Source organism: Chenopodium album, chromosome 5 (assembly GCF_948465745.1).
Source record: "Chenopodium album chromosome 5, dcCheAlbu1.1, whole genome shotgun sequence".
In the NCBI taxonomy this organism is placed as follows: Eukaryota; Viridiplantae; Streptophyta; class Magnoliopsida; order Caryophyllales; family Amaranthaceae; genus Chenopodium; species Chenopodium album.
Window position 1 is genome coordinate 53,354,532 of NC_137838.1, and position 20,587 is coordinate 53,375,118.

The 20,587-nt window shown below is 32.6% G+C and overlaps 1 long non-coding RNA gene across 1 annotated transcript; it reads right to left on the minus strand.

Annotated features, from left to right (window-relative positions):
- Window positions 1-2,945: 2,945 nt before the first annotated feature.
- LOC145630741 (uncharacterized) lies at window positions 2,946-6,860 on the minus strand. Its single transcript, XR_014112225.1, has 7 exons — window positions 6,437-6,860; window positions 6,211-6,337; window positions 5,472-5,531; window positions 5,309-5,386; window positions 5,137-5,193; window positions 3,999-4,506; window positions 2,946-3,220 (listed from the first exon to the last, which is right to left on the minus strand). It is a non-coding gene; the product is annotated as an uncharacterized LOC145630741 (long non-coding RNA).
- Window positions 6,861-20,587: the final 13,727 nt, after the last annotated feature.

Sequence of the window (20,587 nt, forward strand, 5' to 3'; positions counted from 1 at the left end):
GTTTCAGAAAAGTGAGAAAAAATTCAATCAGGAAGTAGGATCGAGCAAACAATACAAAAAACTGGTCGAAATTAGAACGCATATTTCTGGCTCGGTATTGGGGGAAGTTGGCGCCAGCAATCAGAGACTGGCGCCAATGCTAGCGTCTGGAGATACGGTTAAAATTGTGGCGCCAATGCTCTGGCCCCTGGAGCTACTTGCCACATGCCTCAACAGCTTTCTGTGCTCGATAAAATTTTCCAGTTTCGCGCGGTGTTATTTCGGTCCTAGTTGTGAAAGATATTTCTCAAAATTCCTACGTGTAAAATCCTATGTATTTAAATCATTACGGATGGTCTTTCCAATGAGATATTTTTTATGCATATGACAATAATGTTAATCAAAATTACGCACATGAAATACTTAGAACTTTTTGAGTCTCATCCACTCATTCTAAATCATTGCCGAAACAAATTCAGGAATTAAAATAGAAATCCTCCTAGTGGAGTCGCAAAAAACTGTAGGGAATAATTTCAAGCGTTAATCCCCTAGCTTGAACCCCACTGTGATCATACACTAAAGTACGGTGGCGTCCAAAAGGGAAGAAGATAGAGCAAAAGAGTCGCCAACAAGTTTTTTTAGGAACTTGTAAACCGTTCACGAGGTGAAGGTTACACCCCTTAACGATCCAAGAGATCGTCAACTCCATAAGGTCTAGAACCAAATAAGGGTTCGGGGATGAAGGTACAAATCCAACCTAAAAGAGATTGAACCTGCCCTAATAATAGGACTCTACTTTATTCAGATCGTATTCATGTGCGCTTTTCGATTAACATGCAATCAATAGGATTACCCTAAACCTGTTTATCTATGTTGGTTGAATATTAATGCACAAACAAATCTATTATTGGCGATCACTTGAATTATAATCATATTAACCATAACAAGATTATTAATTATCTTAGTAAGTATGATTACAAGTACAAATTCCCTTTAATCATGCAATAAAAGGTGTGATCAAGCAATAAAAATAAATATAATCAAGCAACATAATAAATAATAATAAATATAATCATCAAAACAATAATAATCATCAAAAATAATAATAATAATAATCATAGCAATAATAAAATTATAATCATAATAAAAACAATTATATAAAAATAATCATAAATCATGTTAAGGCATAATAAAAATAGCAAGATCCTAGGCATGATACTAACAAGATTAATAACAAACCCTAGCATGTCACTATGCAATAAAAATCAAATCTCTAACCATAACATGATACTAACAATCATAAATATTAGGAAGAACATAAAAGGCATCGTAATAATCATATTTAATATTAAAATTACCCTAGACATGATACTAGGAATATGATAATAACAATATAAACATGATTTCTAAATCATAACATCAATTAAATCAATTAAAGCACTTACTTTGATGCCTCGTACCTCTTTCTAATAACAAAATACACACGTTAGTAACTTCAAGAAAAATAATAAAACAATAATTAAATTAAATAATTGAAATAGAGATTTGGGACCAAACCCTCATAAATTAAACCTTTCACGTCTTGGGCGAAGGCAACTTTGAATATGGCTAGGTGTTTCTAGATCTTGCGAATGCGGAATTTTGTATGTAAAAGACAAGGTTTAGAAAAAGAGAGAGAGAAAGAAAGAGATGGATCAATTAATGATTAGAGGGAATTTTGATGAGAATTAGCGAATGAAAACTGGTTGTAGGTGAATCAAAACGGAGTTTTTACGTCGTTATTTATAGAGAAAATCATCCAAAAAGATAAAATTAACAAAACAGAGTATTGGCGCACGAAAAATAGATCTGGCGCCAGCACCAGCTAATTGGCGCCAGGCGCCAGGCTTGGTTCCAGGCGCCAATGGCTGGCGTTGGACGCCAAACCTGTTTTTGACGCGTTTTCTAAAATCAGATATATTTTTCCGTACTGGAGGATAAAATCGTATATTTTCCTCAAAAATGATCTTTGATTTTAATTAAAACTCTGAAAAGTCAACAAAAGTCAATTTATCAATGCTAATTGAATTAGGAATGAAAAGAACCTTCTAGAAGAATCTAGAAGACTAAAACCATTCCTAATTGCATAAGGAATGATAAATCATATTAGGCCCTCCCCTAGATCATTGGGCCGCATATAAAGCTCAAACCGGCCCAGTTTGGTAAATTGGCCATAACTTCCTCAATATTCATCGGAATTGGGCTTATAATATATCGTTGGAAAGCTCTTGTCAAGCCCCATCCAACTACACTACTATTGGACCCATATCATGGACCAACCAAACTGGATTGGATGTTTTCTTAAAATAAGTTTTCAAAAACAAAGAGAAGAGAAAAGAAATTAAAACTGCCCGCAACACTAGACTTTCCACACTTTCACTTCATTCGATTATGATTCGACGCGAAAGGTACTCATCACCGGGTTTGGTTTTGGGGAGACACAAATGGGTGTCTACAATAGTAGATGAAACATACGATGTTGGCAATCACTAGTGGAAAAAAGCCTATCCGTAACGGGCAAAAACATCCCATCCGTCACGGGCAATGACCGTTACGTATGCGGCCGTTACGGATAGCAAATGTTATTTGTAACGGGCACTTGTCCGTTACAAATACGTTGTTATTTGTAACGGGCAAACAAGTGCCCGTTACAAATAACGGGGTTATTCGTAACGGACATTTGAAATGCCCGTTACGAATAACCCCGTTATTTGCAACGGGCATCCAAATGTCCATTACGAATAACCCCGTTATTTGTAACGGGCATCCAAATGTCCGTTACGAATAACCCCGTTATTCGTAACAGAACATAGTTTGCCCGTTACGAATACTTACTTATTTGTAACGGGCCTAAAATCTGCCCGTTACAAATAGTGTGTGATCTAATTAAAAAAAAAATCCAGCAAATGCTGGATTGCTTTGCACACTATTTTATCAATTAATAATGAGAGATATTTATATTTTATACAAATATAGTATAAATTAATATACAATCAACTAATATCTTGCAAACTTACAAATTGACTTAACACATCCTACCAAACCGACATTGTTCATTTATCTAACTATAAACATTCAGAATTATAGCAAAACAAAATTGGAAACTCTGAACGACATCTCTTAGACAATGGCATTGGCAGCACTAGCAATCCTTGGCCACAAATCGGCATACTCCTTTGCAATGGGACCAGTAATAGCAGATCTTGAAACACAGAGAGATATGGATTAAGACGGGGATATATAAATAATTATATTGTAATCAGCAATAAGCAGAGAAGTAAACTTCATATACAGTAAAATTGTTGGCATAATAAGCTTTTTATGTTCTGTTTGTTCAGAACACACCCACAGAGGTGAAGAAGTTTCTAATTCTTTACATCTCAGACAAATGTTATAAACATATACACTGAAATGCAGCCATGTCAAAATAACAGAGAGTTCACACCTAAACACATCAACTCATCAGATGCTAGTCTCAAAACATGTGAGAAATGTTCTGCGGCAACACTAGTCAATAGACTTTTTTTCAGTTAACAAAAACAGAAATGGGTTGATTGTATACAAGTCGAAAGCTATAAGAAGCAACTTGTACAACATTAATTCACAAGATTTTGTTGTGTTTTGGATCATAAATCAACAAAGCAGGAAATGGGATGTAGGGTGCAAAAGGTTCCATTGATAAATGACAAGGGAAATCTTTGTAACAAAATTTTGATGACAAGGGAAGTTTAATTACTTCACCTACCTACCCAGTCCCCTTACTTAAGATTTTTTTTTTCTTTTGAACCATTACATAAGCTGATATGCATGTTACACATTCCATATAAATTCAAGTAAATTCAGGTTTCATGGAAATTGAACAGTCTACCAAAATGCCATGAAATTCTAAGCTACCATGTCAAACTACTCCCGAACTAACAAAGGCTCAAATATAGTCACAAAGATCCCCCATAATATTCAAAGTTGGTGCAATCACACACCTTTCATTTCACCCTTGGGGTTGACAATTACTCCAGCATTATCTGTAACAGAAACAAACACGATTGATTGTCAGCAAAAGGTAAAATTCAATTAAAAAAGATTTTTAAAAAGCAAATCAATGCATTCAAGAAATTTGATTTACAAGAACAGGAACATCTAAAATTCATCGAGTCCCATAGGAAATAATGCCAATTAAACCCCTTTAGTGCTAAAAACATTCCTCAAACAAAAAAATTCAATATAATACTACTATACTTCTATGCAGTGCAAGGATTAACATCGGTTATATGGGTATTCAATGCATCAATAAATGAGATAGAATACGTCGGCCTTTGCTGCACCTGCCTTCAATTGAAAAAAGATCATAATAGTGCTTCATGCCACTATCTACAAGAATCCGAAGTTCAACATCGGTTATATGGGTATTCAATGCATTTCTGAGTTCGCAAATCTGTTTATTCTGCTCCTCAACCCAATGTCCATACTCCATCTCAAAAGCAACAATCCCTAAAAAGAAAAAAAAAACCAATAATTAAAGAATGCATAAGTCTCATGTTTTAAAATTAAAGTAAGCTTAATAGGTATGCACTAAAAATAACCCCATATTGGTAAATCCGGATGAATGAATAGGATCTAGTAATGGAGATAGGAAATGAGATCAAGAGACAATTTGGAGTCACAAGTTCCCAATAGTCTGACTCTTTTTTCTTTTTTTTTTTTTGGCAGCAATATAGTCTGACTTTACTTCAGTATAGTTTCATAGTCTATCTCAATATCAATTAAAAATAAAAGGCTATACTCAGCACTCTGCTTACAACTTTCAAATGACTTAAATTGATCTTGTTTGAAAATAGATTGCTGATATATCAATCTATGCAACTGTAGAATTCTACAATTCAAAATAAGAAGGCTATTATTTAAAAGACTCTTGACTGGTCTGTTTTAATTTATTAAACCTTACTCCACTTAGCAGTTTTTTAATTTTTTAAATGATTGAATGAGCAATACGTGCATTCTTAAAATAATGACTTAATTTGCAGCTATATATTACACAAACAACTAATTGAATTAGCAGTTTATCAAAAGACATAAATTTTAAGTAGAAGAATGCTAGAAGCAGACATATTGAAGGCAAACCTGAATTATAGTGGCAGAGAAAGGAAGCGGGTCAATATCATTGCTTACAAGCGTACCCTGGAATCAACCATTTAAGGATGTGTTTAGCATTTTGATTAAAGATGTAGTCTTTAGGAAACACATCTATAATAGATAAGAAGGGCAATGAGAATTATGTCAATTATCATCATACCTGTTATCTCACTCGTTCAAGCTCTTGCTCCATTTGCATCAATTTTGAATGGCTCAACTCTAATTGCTGAATATAGACCTATAAATAACAAAGTTCCAAGAAGAATTAGATCAGCAGAAACAAGTCCCATAACTCATTAAACTTGTAACACTTCTCTTCCCACCTTTTTCCGCATACGACTTTTTCGAGCAGCCTCACAATTTTGTGCAATACGTCTTTGTACCTAAAAAAAGGTAGACAAGCAAAGAAATTTTCAAAATACTGGAGAAGAAAATGCACATCAGCATCAAAATCATTTGTCTGGCAAAACACTCATTTTAGTGTCCAATCCATAAGACTAAGTGAGGCTTCGCCTTAAAGCCATTTGGCAACAGATAAAGTGACTTCCTAGAAGTGGAAAATGGTACTTTGCTCTTTTTCCCAATGTGGAACAGCACCCAAGTGCATATATGGGTTTCAATTGTTCAAAAACTCCAAATGGCAATACAAATAAAAAGGGAGTTAGCCCCCAAGGGAACACATACTCTGTAAAGAACATATGTACATCATAGTGAACTTTATACTTATTAAGATCAGTTAATAAAATTTCAAAAGAAAAACAATAAAAAAACATATATTCCATAAAACTTCAAATAAAGATCAAATTGTACTGGCTAAAATGATAATTGCTGAGTAAAATTGGCAGAAAATAAAGCAAGTCAAGCAATTAAGATCAAATTTGAAACTATCAAATCAATAATTACAAAAAAAAAAAATAATGTAAATTAGCATATAATAAGTTGGAAACAAGATCAAATTCAGCATTTTACAACATTGCAGCATCAAATTTGAGAAATTAACAAGGCCAAACAAAATGATAATATACAGAAATTAAAACAGAAGTGAGAAACAAAAAAACGTACCGGATTTTAACGGGACTAATACTGCCGGCGGCGAGTGATGCCGGTGATAAGATCTTGGCCGCATTTTGCAAATGATTTTAGATTATCGACAACCGAAGCAACTGGGTCCATTTAGAAAACCCTGACCCTAAAATAATAGGATTTGAAGAGTGGATCGGGAGTAAAAATGGAGTAATTTTTCGAACAATATTACATAAATTAAACCCAAAAAAATCAAGGCATTAACCTGAATAATTGGACCAAAACGCAAAGCTAAAGAACCCAGAAACCCTATCATCAAATTTCTGATTTTTGAATCAATAATTGATTCAAGTTTGTTGTTGTTGTTGTATTTGGTTCAAATTGACGACGGCGGTGACGGTGGTTGTGGGCAATCGATACTTGCTCCGGATTTAACCCCAACCAGAAGTTGATGACGCTTTTTTGCCTTTTTAGGCTCAGACAACGTCTCATCGGCCTCGATCTCCCTAATCTTCTTGAGCAAATCACTCTTGAGTTTTAGCTATTGACAATTTCTGGTTTGATTAGAGAGAGTGAGTGATTTGAGGAGAGAGAAAGAGCAGATGAGTGAGAAAGAAGAGACATGCGGAAAGAGAGAGTGGTATGAGGAGAGAGAAAGAGAAGAGGAGTGAGGAAGAAATGCGGCTGGGGGAAGTGGGAACAAATCGAACATTTAACCCTAGAGAGTTATTTAGTTGTAACGGGCTTTATATTTGTCCGTTACAATTAATAACTATTCGTAACAGACATTTATTTGCCCGTTACAATTATTAATTGTTCGTAACGGACATTTGTTTGCCCGTTACGAATAAGTTTTTCCGTAACGATCAAATATTTTGCCCGTTACAATTACTCTTTTTGTAACGGATTTTATCATGCCCGTTACAAATAGGGTGTTACAAATGACAATTTTTCCACTAGTGAATCTTAACATCGAAATGATTGGTACATAAGTGAATTTTCTTTAACTAGAATAAAAAATAAACAACGATAGTACAAAAGGAAGTAAGGTTATTTACAGTAGAAAACAACTCTAGCTTGTCATCACTAAATGATTTCTCTATGTTAAATAAATGGGCCCTTTCCCTAAATAATGCTACCAAAATATCTAATTCCACAAATATTGTCACTTTTTTTATTTATTTATAAATTCCCAGTTTACCGTCCACGTTACCGGTTCAACTTATTTTTATTTTATTTACGGTTTTATGAGAACCGTTACTTGAAGTGGCGGTTTACTAAGATAAACCGCTACTTGAAGTAGCTATTTTTATCTTAGTACCAGGTGGCGGTTTTAGGTATTTACAAAATCCATACCTTATAAAAAGTAGAAGATTGCGCTTATGAATATTGCACGAACCTATATGCCCTTCAAAATTTTTGTTTACGTTGTTACCCCCATATGTAATTTCTTACATTTATGTCCTTCCACGTGTACAAATGTAATTATGAGTGTTGAGCTTTCTATCTCCTTACATTTATGCACTTTTATAGTATTTACTAGTCGTTGGCCCGCGCGCGGTCCCCCAACATTATTTTGTTTGCGTGATTAGTCGTAGTTTATGTGTTAATATAGGTTAATTTGACAAATAATTAGCTTAGTTGTAGGAAAATTTTTAAAAGGTTAGCCTATACAATATTTATGTATTCTTTATTTTTTTGCATTTTATTTAAATTTTGTAATAATGCGTAAAATATCTTTGTTTTTTAATACAATTGTTCTCTGTTTAGGAGCTGATTGTTTCAGGTTTACTAATGGAAATTTTCGTAGCTTAGTGTTATGATTTGCACCTCTGTTAGGCGGTTTAGGAAAGCTTGAAGCCGGAAATATTAGGTGCAATGGGAACTAATAATCTTAGACCATAGAAATTTTGGGAATCATGTTACTTTGTAGTATGATACTCTTTATTAATTAAGATGATTTGTGGTTATCTTAATATTAGCGTAGGTATGAGTAAATTTAAAATAGGAATGAATGAAAATAAACTTTAATTGTAGGAAAATTGTATAGTAATTTAATGTAACAAATGATTATTAAATATTTTTGACATGGACAATAATTGCAATAAAGTTGTTTTGTTTTTGTTTTTTTTTTTAATTCAGAAAAATGCACTAATAAGTTTATATATATATATATATATATATATATATTATATTTTGATATCATACTAATAAATTTATAATTATTGCATTATTATTATATCAAAAAATAAATATAAAATGCTTAATATAACATGAACTAAATGTATTACTATACAGTGTATTGTTAGATTATGCTATAATTTATATGATTAAAAATCTATTATAATTGTTAGAGAATGTGACACTAACTAAGCTCCGGATATATGTATGTTTATAGTACATAGTGGCCCCTTAATGCTAATATTATATCTGTGTTACAATGATTAGTGATTATTTAGGAACACTAATAAATATTATTATTATTGGACCCAAACAAATCCTATAATTAGAAGTGTGCTTGACATGCAATATAAGTTACGAGAAATAAACGCAAAGAATATATGGAGATATGAAAACATGGAACAACGACTAAAAGTAAAATTAATTACATTATTGATTGTCTTGGTAAAAAGAATTACAATATATTACTCTAACTTTACATCACTTAATCCTTTAAAATACAAATTCTTATAATGATATGTAAAACCTTTTTTACTTGCATCCAACGTGCAAAATCCTCCAAATTATTTTTCCCAAGTTGATTGGTAGGAGTTGGTCTATTATTATGGAATGTTATTCCGTTTCTTTCATGTAGACACCATCTCCATTCAACTTGGGTTTTATTTAGGTGTTTAGTTGTCAAAATTTATAAAATATTATTTATTGACAACTGACCTAAATAAATATATATACTTGTACTTAACATGGAAAATCCTTAAAATTATAGATTTTCTCATGAGCACACTTCTCCCAAGCTTTTTTTGTTGGAGTTGGATTCATTTGATGGAAATTAATTCCATTTGCTTAACATAAACGCCAACTCCATTGGCTTCAATGCACAACTTAGGGTTTATTTATACACTTTAATATTAATATGTTGCTTACGCAGTGAATTCAACAAACGACAACATAATTATATTAAAGTGTATTTTAAGGGAATACATTACCACCAACTTTGGTGTTGATTCCCTATTTTACCACGAACTTTGCTGCTGATTGTGCTTTTATTTGTTGATGGAATGGTATTTTATGTAAGCTTAAATTGTTCTTTGGTTTAGAAGAGGAAGGTGAGATTGATAATTTTTTGTTGTTAATGTTTGAGACATTTTGTAAGCTTGGTTGGATAAGAAATATGTGTTTTTCTTTTTGTTGAGATGTTTGATTTCTATTTCTTTTGTAAAGTGTCGGTATGAAATGTTTGCATTTATAGTAAGAAAATGCCTTTTTAAAAAAAAAAAAAAAACTTTTGAGTTAAGTACTGTCTTGTAGTAGTTTTATTAATGCTTTTCAGTATTTATTTATCAATGGCTTTATTGTTTTGCATCAATGGTGGTTCGGTAACTTTCACTATTTTGATTGACATAAGCTTATTGTGCAAGATATTCCGTGTGATTTTGTTTGTCCTTTGTTTTTTTTGGAAGTGTATTCTCTTAATTTTAATTGTACATTTTATGAGCTATTTTGTACAGATTTAATTTGATTTCTTTTAGCTAATTTTATATGTAACTTCCATTCTAATTTAATTAATACATGTGTTACTATTATAATGACACCATATTTTTGGCTAAATTTTTTACAAGGGTTCATTTTTAATTTCTTATGTTCTTTCATTCCATTATAACTTATAGCTATAATATTAATGATATGATCTATTTGTGGAATAAGGTGGTGAAAAATAAGCAATTTATTCTTGTTTTTAGCTATCTAAACCTTATTGTTAATAAAAGAATGACGTATTGAAAAAAAAAAATCTTCCATGTTAAGACTAAAAAATTGGTTAGTTATTGTTCTTTAATATAGTAATGAATATTGTGGATTGAGTACTATATAAAAGAAGCCTTGTGAGATAATATACTTGTTTGTGGGATAATTGAAAGAATTAATAGTAAGTTGATGAATGGTTAAGTCATTTTCAGCTTATTAGAAGAAGAATACGTTATTTATGTTTGATTAGGAGTTTTAGAGTCAAACTAAATTATAAACTTAACAAAGCAAGGAAATTTAGCAAGCTAAAGATGCTATGACATGTCCCTGAATAATTGTAGATTTGAGCATCTCCTTTACTGTAATAATGTGCAGAGTTACTTGTATTATTAGTTGTGTTATTTCCATGTAGCTGCTTTTATCAAAACTGTTGTGTGAATTCTTTTTTCATGTGCTGAGTCCAGAGAGTTTGCTCTTCTTTATCTTATCTTCTGAAAAGAGCTGTAAAGATTCTTGTATGATCACTCCTTTTTCCTTGTTTTATTTTTAAATTCGAATTTTATCTCTATAACTCTAAGTAATTAACGGCTTAGATATGAATTAGGGTGTCTTTGTTTTTCTCTGAAAAAGTGTTTTTCATTTTATGCTGTATAGATTCTTTATTATTGTAGTAGCATGCAGAGTTTTTGTATTTTTTGTTGCTGATTAGATTGCAGAGGTCTTGACAACTCATTACTCCCTTTTTTTTTCCATTTGTTTAACGATGTATACGATTAAAGGTTGGAAATGAATGATGTATCATAGAGTTTGACAGTTTCTGCAGAAACTTATCACTTTGGACTGTAAATGTAAATGATTTTTTTTTTTATATAGTTCAATATTGTTGTAAGTGGAAAAACTATCTACAGAGCTCTTAATTGCATTTGAAAGCTTGTTTTGCATTGATTTATATTTGAAGATTTTCGATGCTAACAAATTTTAAAGGAGAAAAACTATCTACATAGTTGTTAATTGCATTTGAAAAAATAAGTTGAGATTTTCGATGCTAACAAATTTCAAAGGAGAGTTCATATGTTACGCGTTGATTTATAATTAATAATCATGCTGTTTAGATAGTCCATTGTCCTTAATTTGACTAAGTATTTGTATATACATTAGAAACTCATACATGCTATTTGTGCATGCAAAGTATTGGTCAGGTGGTTTGAATGCTTGTAAGTTACAGTCAATGTGAACATTCAATTATTCACATATGTGATTAATACATCTCTAATAGGATGTTTTAAATGTGGTCAATATTTATCAATTGAAACTCAAATTGGAGTTATTGTCACTGAAGTTCTCTGTGTAGACAATTAATTCATGGATCTACTATATAGGCAGAACTGTGTATAGCTCTTGAACAGTTCATTATAGAGTTTGTATTGCAAAAGTAACTAAACGAAATTGTTTTGAATAGCTAATGTTTGTAACTGAATTTGGTTGTAAGTGGTTTCATTTTGTGTGCTTAATCTTTTGAAATTCAGATTTATTTTATTTGACAAATATGTATGCTCCATGTTCATAATTTAATGTATTGATTGTAGGAATTATGAGCATATACAAAAATTTGCCAAGCCATTCGGTGTTTTTCTAAGATGAATGCCAAAAAGAGTTGGTATGGAAGAGATTTCTATAGACTCTAGATGATTCTTGTCTTTGTTTATTTGTTTACAATGAGCTATTTCTGTTAGGTGTGCTTTGTTCTTTTTTCTAGAATTGACTTCGATGTTTTTAATGTATCTTATAGGAGTTACCGGACAGCTGGACTTCTATGTTAGCGAGGGTATCTAGCCCAGTAGAAGTCCTCCGTGGGAGCAATATTCGGATATGGAATGTCTAATTCGTGAAAGTCACAGAGCAAACCAGGGAGTACATGTCTTTTGATTTTGGGTGGGAAGCGTTTGTAAATGACAATCAATTTTGTGAAGGTGAAGTCCTTATGATTTATTATGGTGGGAACAGGTCCTTTTATGCAAGTATTTTTTCAGCCTCAATGGTAGAAAGGTTCAGTTTAATTGAACCACTGCATAGGTCTGGGTGAAGAGGTGGAATCAGTTTGTCTGGAGATTAAAGTTCCTTTGTAATGTAATAATTTGAACAATAGTTTTGTACTTAAGTTCTTTTGTTATGTAATAGCTTCAATAAGGAAAATTTGTTAATTACTACCTCAAAAATGGGGTCTTTGTGAATTACTACCCCTAAAAAAAAAGTTGTTATTTTCTACCCTAAAACTGATGAATTCTATAGATTTCTACCCTTTTCCCTAATCAGCCCCTAATTAGGTGATTTAATCTATTAATGATATCATTATTCAGTTAATTTGTAATTAGTTACTTTTATGGCATGATTAATTAAATAAACCCTAACACCACCTCTAAACCACCACAACACCACGTCCGGTAGCCCCCTTACCCCATCCCCACCATCTCTATTAGCCTACCCCCGCCCCGGCATCCACCCCACCTCTAAACCACCCATTGCACCACCTTTAAACCCCCGAACAATCCCTCCAACCCTCGAAAAAATCCCTCCCCCCCCCCCCACCGGCGACCCTAGCCCCCATCCCCCTTGCCAGAGAACCCTATTAGGCCCTCCCTAAGCCCCCTCCACCCCCTTCCCCCCTTTAATCACCACCCTAATGTTCCAAAATTAAAATCTTAATGCCCTAAAATTGAAACCCTAGGGTGGTGATTAGGGGTAAAGAGGATAATGGAAGATTAGGGATGGTCGAGTAAGGTTTTCCGGCGAGGGGTAGGGGGTCAGGGCCGCCGCGAGTAAGGGATGGGGGTATCATGAAAGGAAGGTGGTTTTAGGGTGGGCAGATGGTGGTTTTAGGGTGGGGATTTGCAGGAGGTAGGTTCGGTAATGGGTGGAGAGTGGCTGGAGGTGGTGCAATGGTGGTGTGGAGGTGGTTCTAGGGTTTAATTAATTATTTAAGGTTTAAAAGCAACTAATTACAAATTAGCCGGATAATGATATCATCAATGGATTAAATCACTTAATTAGGGGATGATTAGGGAAAAGGGTAGCAATCTATAGAATTCATCAGTTTTAGGGTAGTAATTGACAACTTTTATTTTTTAGGGGTAGTAATTCACAAAGACCCCTTTTTTGAGGTAGTAATTAACAAATTTTCCCCTCAATAATATCAAACAAATCTGTATTTGGAAGCTTTGAATGATATGTTTTATCTTTTCATTTTATAAGCTATTATTAATAACCAAATATAATAAATTACCTACTGAAATTTTATAATGCTTGTTGTTTTTGTGTCATTTTATAGTGTTTAGACATACTTCATTTTGGCTACTTATGTATGAGCTAATTTAATTTTTTTGTTAGTTTTCGATTTTTTTTTTTTCATTTATACATTAATCTTTCTGGATAACTTCTTTTATGGTGTAGTTCACATGCATAAAGTCCATTTTGTTTTTTTTTTATTTATAATAAATTTTGTTATTTTTTGTTTTGAGGTAATTTCAACCATTATATAAAAGGTTACAATATCTTGAAGAATTTAAGTGTGTTATAGCCGTTGAATTGTTGGTTTGGTAATAATGGTATGGATAATGAAACATGAAAGTGAATTATATTTTGATACTTTAGTCTATTTAAATATGTGCTCATGATTGTTTTTTTTTTTTTTTTTTTTGGATCTTCTATAATTTTAGGCTGATAGGGATCCTTTAATGAAGTGGATTCTTATATTGGATGAAGGGAATCAAGAAGTTGTGGTATAGCTTGCTATTATTTAGGTAAATCATACTTTGTAGCTTTACGAGTTTCTGTTATTTTGATTATATTGGTTGTTGTTGCTGTTTAAGAGATTCCTTCTTGTTTCTATCATATTTTAGCACATCAATGTGGAAGTTTTAAAATTTACCGCGGCAAAGATGGGGTTGCATGGGGTATGGTCATTCACAAGACCTACATTGGAAAGACTAGTACTGGTTTGTATATTGATGCAGGTTGGAAGGAATTTTTCTCAGATAACGATATTGAAGTAGGAGATACTTTGATAATGTATTTCATGGGCAATGGTGTCTTCCACGCAAAAATTTATACTTCATTTGGGGAGGAAAAAAACATATGTAAATGCTCCGGCCACTGCATCTATTCCTATTCGAAGGAGGCTTCCACCGAGTATTGGAGAAATGGACAGATATTGAACTCAAGTGCAAGAACAATGTCCTGATCCATCATTTGAGTATGTGTTTGGCCGTTAATGTATTCACCAGGGAGTAGTTGTGAGTTCTTCATTTACTGTGGATTATGTTCACGGCTTATAGTTTCAGTAAGTTTTAATACTTTGTACTTTATGCAGGTAGTTCTTGTACTATTTGCCAGGCCTCATTTTTATGAAATGGAACCCTGTACATTAGTTTTGCTTCAGCATAGAAATAAAGAGTGGCTCGTTGAACTTCATCTATTAAAGGAGGATAACCTTATCACTGATAGTGAATTGAAGAATGGTGTAAATTTGTTCTATGAAGATCAAGCAATTGTTGATGGAGTTGGAGCTTTGGTTGTTTATCTCCATGGTTATCTTGTTTTGTTTGAGTTGGTGCTTGGACCAGTTTAGGTGCTGCAGTTGTTATAATATATCTTTTATTTTGCATTCTTCCTAAGCTTTGATATTATTATTTGCTATTTAAAAAATTAAATCAAGATACAAAGCATAGTAATAGTAACCCATTCAGATAATTTTTAATAGATATATGTATTTATATATATAGCAGTACATCACAACAAAGTCTTAGTTTGGTGTTTTCTAGAAATAATAACTGCTGTCATTGTTTCTAGGAAACCTCTCAAAAGTTTTTTCTCTACAACATCTAACTTCTATATACATAAGAATATAAGGATAAACCTGTCCTTAGATGATGCTAGGACATTACATAAAGTACTTGATATGGCATTTGCGATATAAGCATGATTGGCTATGTCCTAGATACAACAAAAGTAAATGGTAATAGCTACCCAGATACTGAAATTTAGCAAAAAATTTAATATAAGGTGTGCACACTACAACAAATTGACCTTTGTGCCACGAGAAAAATCGTGGCACAAGTTTAAAATTCCCGTGGCTATGCAGTTTAGCCACGAGAATTATGAAATTTACTCTCGAGGCACAAGAGGCCGTGGCAAGAAATTTGCCACGGGTTAAAGGATGTCAAGGCTAATTTTGAAATTTATGCCACGGGTATTCACGTGGCAAACAAATTCTTTTTCCACAAATACTAACGAGGCTAACAACTAATTTGCTACAAAATTATACTATGGCTTATCAACTTGGTAACCACAAATATTACCGTTGCTAATATGCTTGTTTGCCACAAAATATAACTCACCTTGTATAGCCGATCTTTGTCGGGGGCTCGTGGCCTCATGTGGCTAAAAAATTTAAATGTCAGACATCGGTTAAATAAGTCAAATTTGATATTTTTTGAGATCAATATATAAATTTCGTAACACATAATAAATTTGGAGGATTTTTAATATCCATACAAACAAATATATATTCGAAATTAGGATGAATCAGTACTATTCACATACACGCACGAAAACATGGAAAAAAAAAGAGTTATGCCCTCATATCCTTTTACTAAAGTAAAATAAAAATATTTACATTATATGTAATTTGATAAAAATAAATAGTAGTAAATCTTGTGCTTTGCGGTTTCCTTTTTACCTACAAGAACGAAAAATAAAAAGAATTAGTTACAAAAATTATTATAAAAGCCTAATAAATTAAACTATATATTATAATTTTTATAAGGAATATAACCAACATAATCCAGCTTTAATGAACCTTGCATAAGAAAGAAATGCCACATTTGACTCAAAAATAGGAAACTGAACAATGTAAAGTACACCACAAACTGATAAAATAAACACATATAATATGCATAAAAGCTTTTAAAGTACAGATTGTGCATCAAACTTGTCAAATAAAGCAGCGCATGAAAATCATTCCTAATGAGTCCTTTGACTCTAGCAACTTTGACCCTCTTAAGCAGTTAAGCATACACTTCATTTCGATAAATATAGAAGATTAAAGTTGAAAATGCTCTTGACAGGTGAAACAGAATCTGATCAACCCCAATGTCCTCCTACCCCAAATTGCACATTAAATACCTCTAACTCTAGTCATTCCCTAGTCCACCACCTAGTCTGCGAGGTCGCTAGTTAAAAACAGTTCAAACATATGCATAAGTATAAAGCTGCTCACTTCAAACATATTTATATAGAGCAACCCGTCTAGGTATGGAGTGTGTGCATCGAACCGACATGTCCAATAAACTATCAAAAGCATAAAATTTTCAGTCATGCATAGTACCTGACCCAATGAGTTTCATAGCTTGCCTTCCAATTCTTCAATAATTTTTCCCGTGTCACAAGGATGACCTTTAGCCATTGTCAGTTGCATACTCATCTACACCACGAAAAGAAAACTTGCGTACAAACCCAGGAAAAGGGTTTAAGCAAGTAAATTATGTGGTATTCTGGTAGTTGCCCCAGTTATCAAAGGGCAACACATTGTAAAGTTGAGTTTAGAATGGTCATAGTTTTCGAGTGCAGAACACGTACCTGTCTTCTAATAGATCCAGATAATCTGAATGTCCTGCACGCAGGAGTCACTATTTGTAGTCAAAGATAGCATGACAGTGTTGATTAAACAGTACGTTGCAGTTCCTTCGTCCTAAGGTCGCACCTATATTATCATTGAATTAATTTGGTGCTTGATGAGTAAAATGACATCGAGAAACATCTATGGGAAAAGAAAAATGTTAAAACAAAATGAGGTTGCATAGAATTGTACTCCCCCCGTCTCCGAAAGAACGACCCTTTTGGGTTAATTTCGTGGGTATTGAGAAAATTAAATATAAAGAAGTAAAATTATATTGAAAAGTTAAATTTAAATGGGGTTTATAAAAAAAAGTAGAGAGAGAAAGTAATAAAAATACATTGAAAAACAAAATTTTATATGGGAAGGTAATTTTGCACAAATTAAATACTATTGCAAATTGATGAATATTTTAATGCAAATGGCATGATCATTTTGGGACTAAAATTTGGCCATAAGGGTCGAACTTTTGGGGACGGAGGGAGTAGTTAATAAGTAGAAGATCAGTAGTCTGTAGACATACCTCAATAACATGGATAACATCCCACCGTCCTTCATGCAATTAAGCTCTTCGCCCATGACCAGACTTTGAACCATCTAATAAATAGGATGAGTCCACAGGGCAGCCAAATATTAAAACTAGTATGCATTATGCAGCAACCATCATAAATTATGATTTTCTTAACTAAAGTCAGTTAGAATATCACAAGTTCCAAATTAGAACAATGATTACTTAATGAAAGGATAAATTTAAACTAGTTACATTATACTAGTGATACTATAGATTGCATATTATAGCCACGTTATCATCAATTAATAAAAGCCTTAGCTAATCCACTAAATTCCAGCCACATTTCCTCAATCATGGTTAATCACTTTAGACAATGAGCATTCCCCTTCATGCATAGCCATAGTCTTCTGTCAAAGAAAGTACATAGCAATTAAGCACAACAGTATTTATCAAGCCAACTTAGCTCATTAATGCAATAACATGGAAATTATAAACATAGAATAAAAAAAATTAAAAAAAAAGCAATACAACATTGCACCTATCATTAGCATCATTGCAGCTATACAAGGTATGCTCAAAGTTTGAATCAGCTAGTAGACTTTTTGTGAGATTGGCACAATTTGATCATACTTCTGAATTTTGATCAATATCATTCAGTCTTATAAGCAAAGTCAACTAAAATGACCCAAATGAATCAACTAATACTAATAGTCAAATAATACAAATGAAACAACAAAGACACCACCCCTTTTAAAAAGAAGTTAAAAATCCAACTTAATTTTTACAACCAACCTCCCTCTTCCCGAGTGCCAACCTTCCCTCTCCCCTACACACCTGCCCCCCCTACCCTGCCTGCACACTACCTCATTCCCTGCCCGCGCATTACTCCCCTCCTCACCTGCCCCCTTACTTGATCACTGCCCCTTCACCTTGTGGCACACCTGCCCTCTCCCTGCTTACACACCATTCCCCTGCTTGCACACTTAACTTATCCAAAACCTGCACTCTAATCCCATCCCTGACTATCCCCATCCCTACACACTGCCTCCTTCCCTAGCAACACACATGCACTCTCCCTGCCTTAACACACACCCCTCACCTGCTTGCACTCTTACTTCTTACCCTAACTGCATATTGTTCCCCTCCCTTCCTGATCTTGTCCCTGCACACTGGCCCCCTTAGCCTATCTATTAGAATGAAGACTAACAAATTATATAGTTAATCAAATTTACACATAGTTAATATATATGAGAAAACTAAAGAATTCAGTCACAAATTTGACAGAATACCCATGAAGTCTAGAGAACAATTTGATACTCGTAATTGATTAAATTAGAGTCTTTACTATTAATTATTTAGCCAAAAACACTAAATAGAAGCACATGCAAACAATAATCAGAAGATTAAAAAGATTCTACACAAAAATTTAATCAAAGTAATTATTATTTGCAAAAATCAAATTAAGCTAACATACAGTACAAAATTATTAATATTAAACAACACGAATCTGGGAATGAAGCTACCATACAATGTTGAAGCATAAGATCGCAAAAATAAAATCGAAATTGCCGAAAACAACTCTATTTAAGTATAGCAACTACAATCAACATTGATACATTAATTAAAACACTAGATATAAGAAAAACTAAGAATTAATTCATGTTTAACTAATCTAACCTTGAAATTTTGTCGAATAATTGATCTTACTATGCGAGCGTTGGTTGAATTAAGAATCAGGGATCGTTCGAACGATTTCTAACTTTCTGCAAACAAGGTTTTTGAATTTAATTTTTTTTTCTTTTATTACGGAAACAAGTAGTTGTAATTTTTTTTTATCTGTTATACTTTTTTTTTTTTGAATAGTTATACTTTTATACAACTAGTTTGAGCTCAAATAGTACTCCGTATGTAATTTTAGGATATAAGTTTTTTTTTTTTACATAAAATAAGGTCAAATAGTATGTTCTTTATACTTCGTATAAAAAATCAATATAATGAACAAATGTCCATTTTAATTATTTTTTACAATTAGAATTCAATACTTTGTACTTCGTATAAGTTAATGTTCATGTTATTTTTTTTTTAATAAATAATGTTCATGTTATTCTAGAATGATTGATTTGAAATCATGGAAAAATAATTTACAATTATAGTAATAAATAATCATATTTCATATTATATTTTGCCGAAAACAAAAAAATTCATCAATTTTAATTGTACGTATAATTTACCATTTTACATACTCATCAATTCTAATATACTTATAAATTGATTAGAAATACTATTAATTGTAATCATTGTATGTCATTTTATAGAATATTTATAGATAATATGTATCTTGTGATTAAATTTAATTGTACATATAATAATTTCATTAAATTCTTGAGAACGTTATCTTTCCTTAAAATGAATATTATTGGTTTATGTTAATATATGTATGCATGCTACAAAAATTAATTTTAACATGGCACAATGGTTTCAATGTCACGATGAAAAAATTACCCTTGGTGATAGTGTTATATTTTGCAGCATAAATAAGATTAGTCATAGCATAAGTGTAAGTTCAGCACGGGAACATAATCACCGTGGCATAAGTGTTTATTTGCCACGGAAAAAAATTAATAGTCGTGGCACAAGTTTCAATTTGCCACGAATATTTTTCTCTCGTGGCATAATATTTCAATGGAGGTTTAAGTTTCTAGCTTAACTATATTTTCCCGTGGCAAGCTCAATTTATGCCACGAATTTTGTATTCCCGTGGCATAATTCGTGGTAAAAGAGTCAATTTGTTGTAGTGGCAGGTAGTGCACCTTAAGTAGCTAATGCTTGATACTTCATCACCTTGTTATATATATATATATATATATATATATATATATATATATATATATATATATATATATATATATATATATATATATATATAATGCATGGGCTTGTTTAAGTAGCTTCAACTTCAAGTAGCTTCAACTTCAAGTACTATTTCTCATCAATGGCAGATTGGGTAGAGGGCTTTTTGATTTTTTTCAGTCTTCATAGTGATGGGTGTGGTTCGCTTTTGATCAGTTTCAGTGGGTCTAGATACATCTTGAACATTATCTTTTTCGAGAGATTCCCTAAGGCTTTGACCTTTAGTGTGCTTTTGTGGAGTCGTTCCGCCAAAGCGAAGCTTTTTTTTTGCAGTAGGTTGTACCAATTGTGACGTGTCCTGTAGAAATTCAGATTCCATAAGCCTTTTTCCTAAGTATTTTGCCAGCTTGATTGATTCTGAATTTTGCTGAGGTGATTCAGGTTCCTTAGTAAAAGTTTCT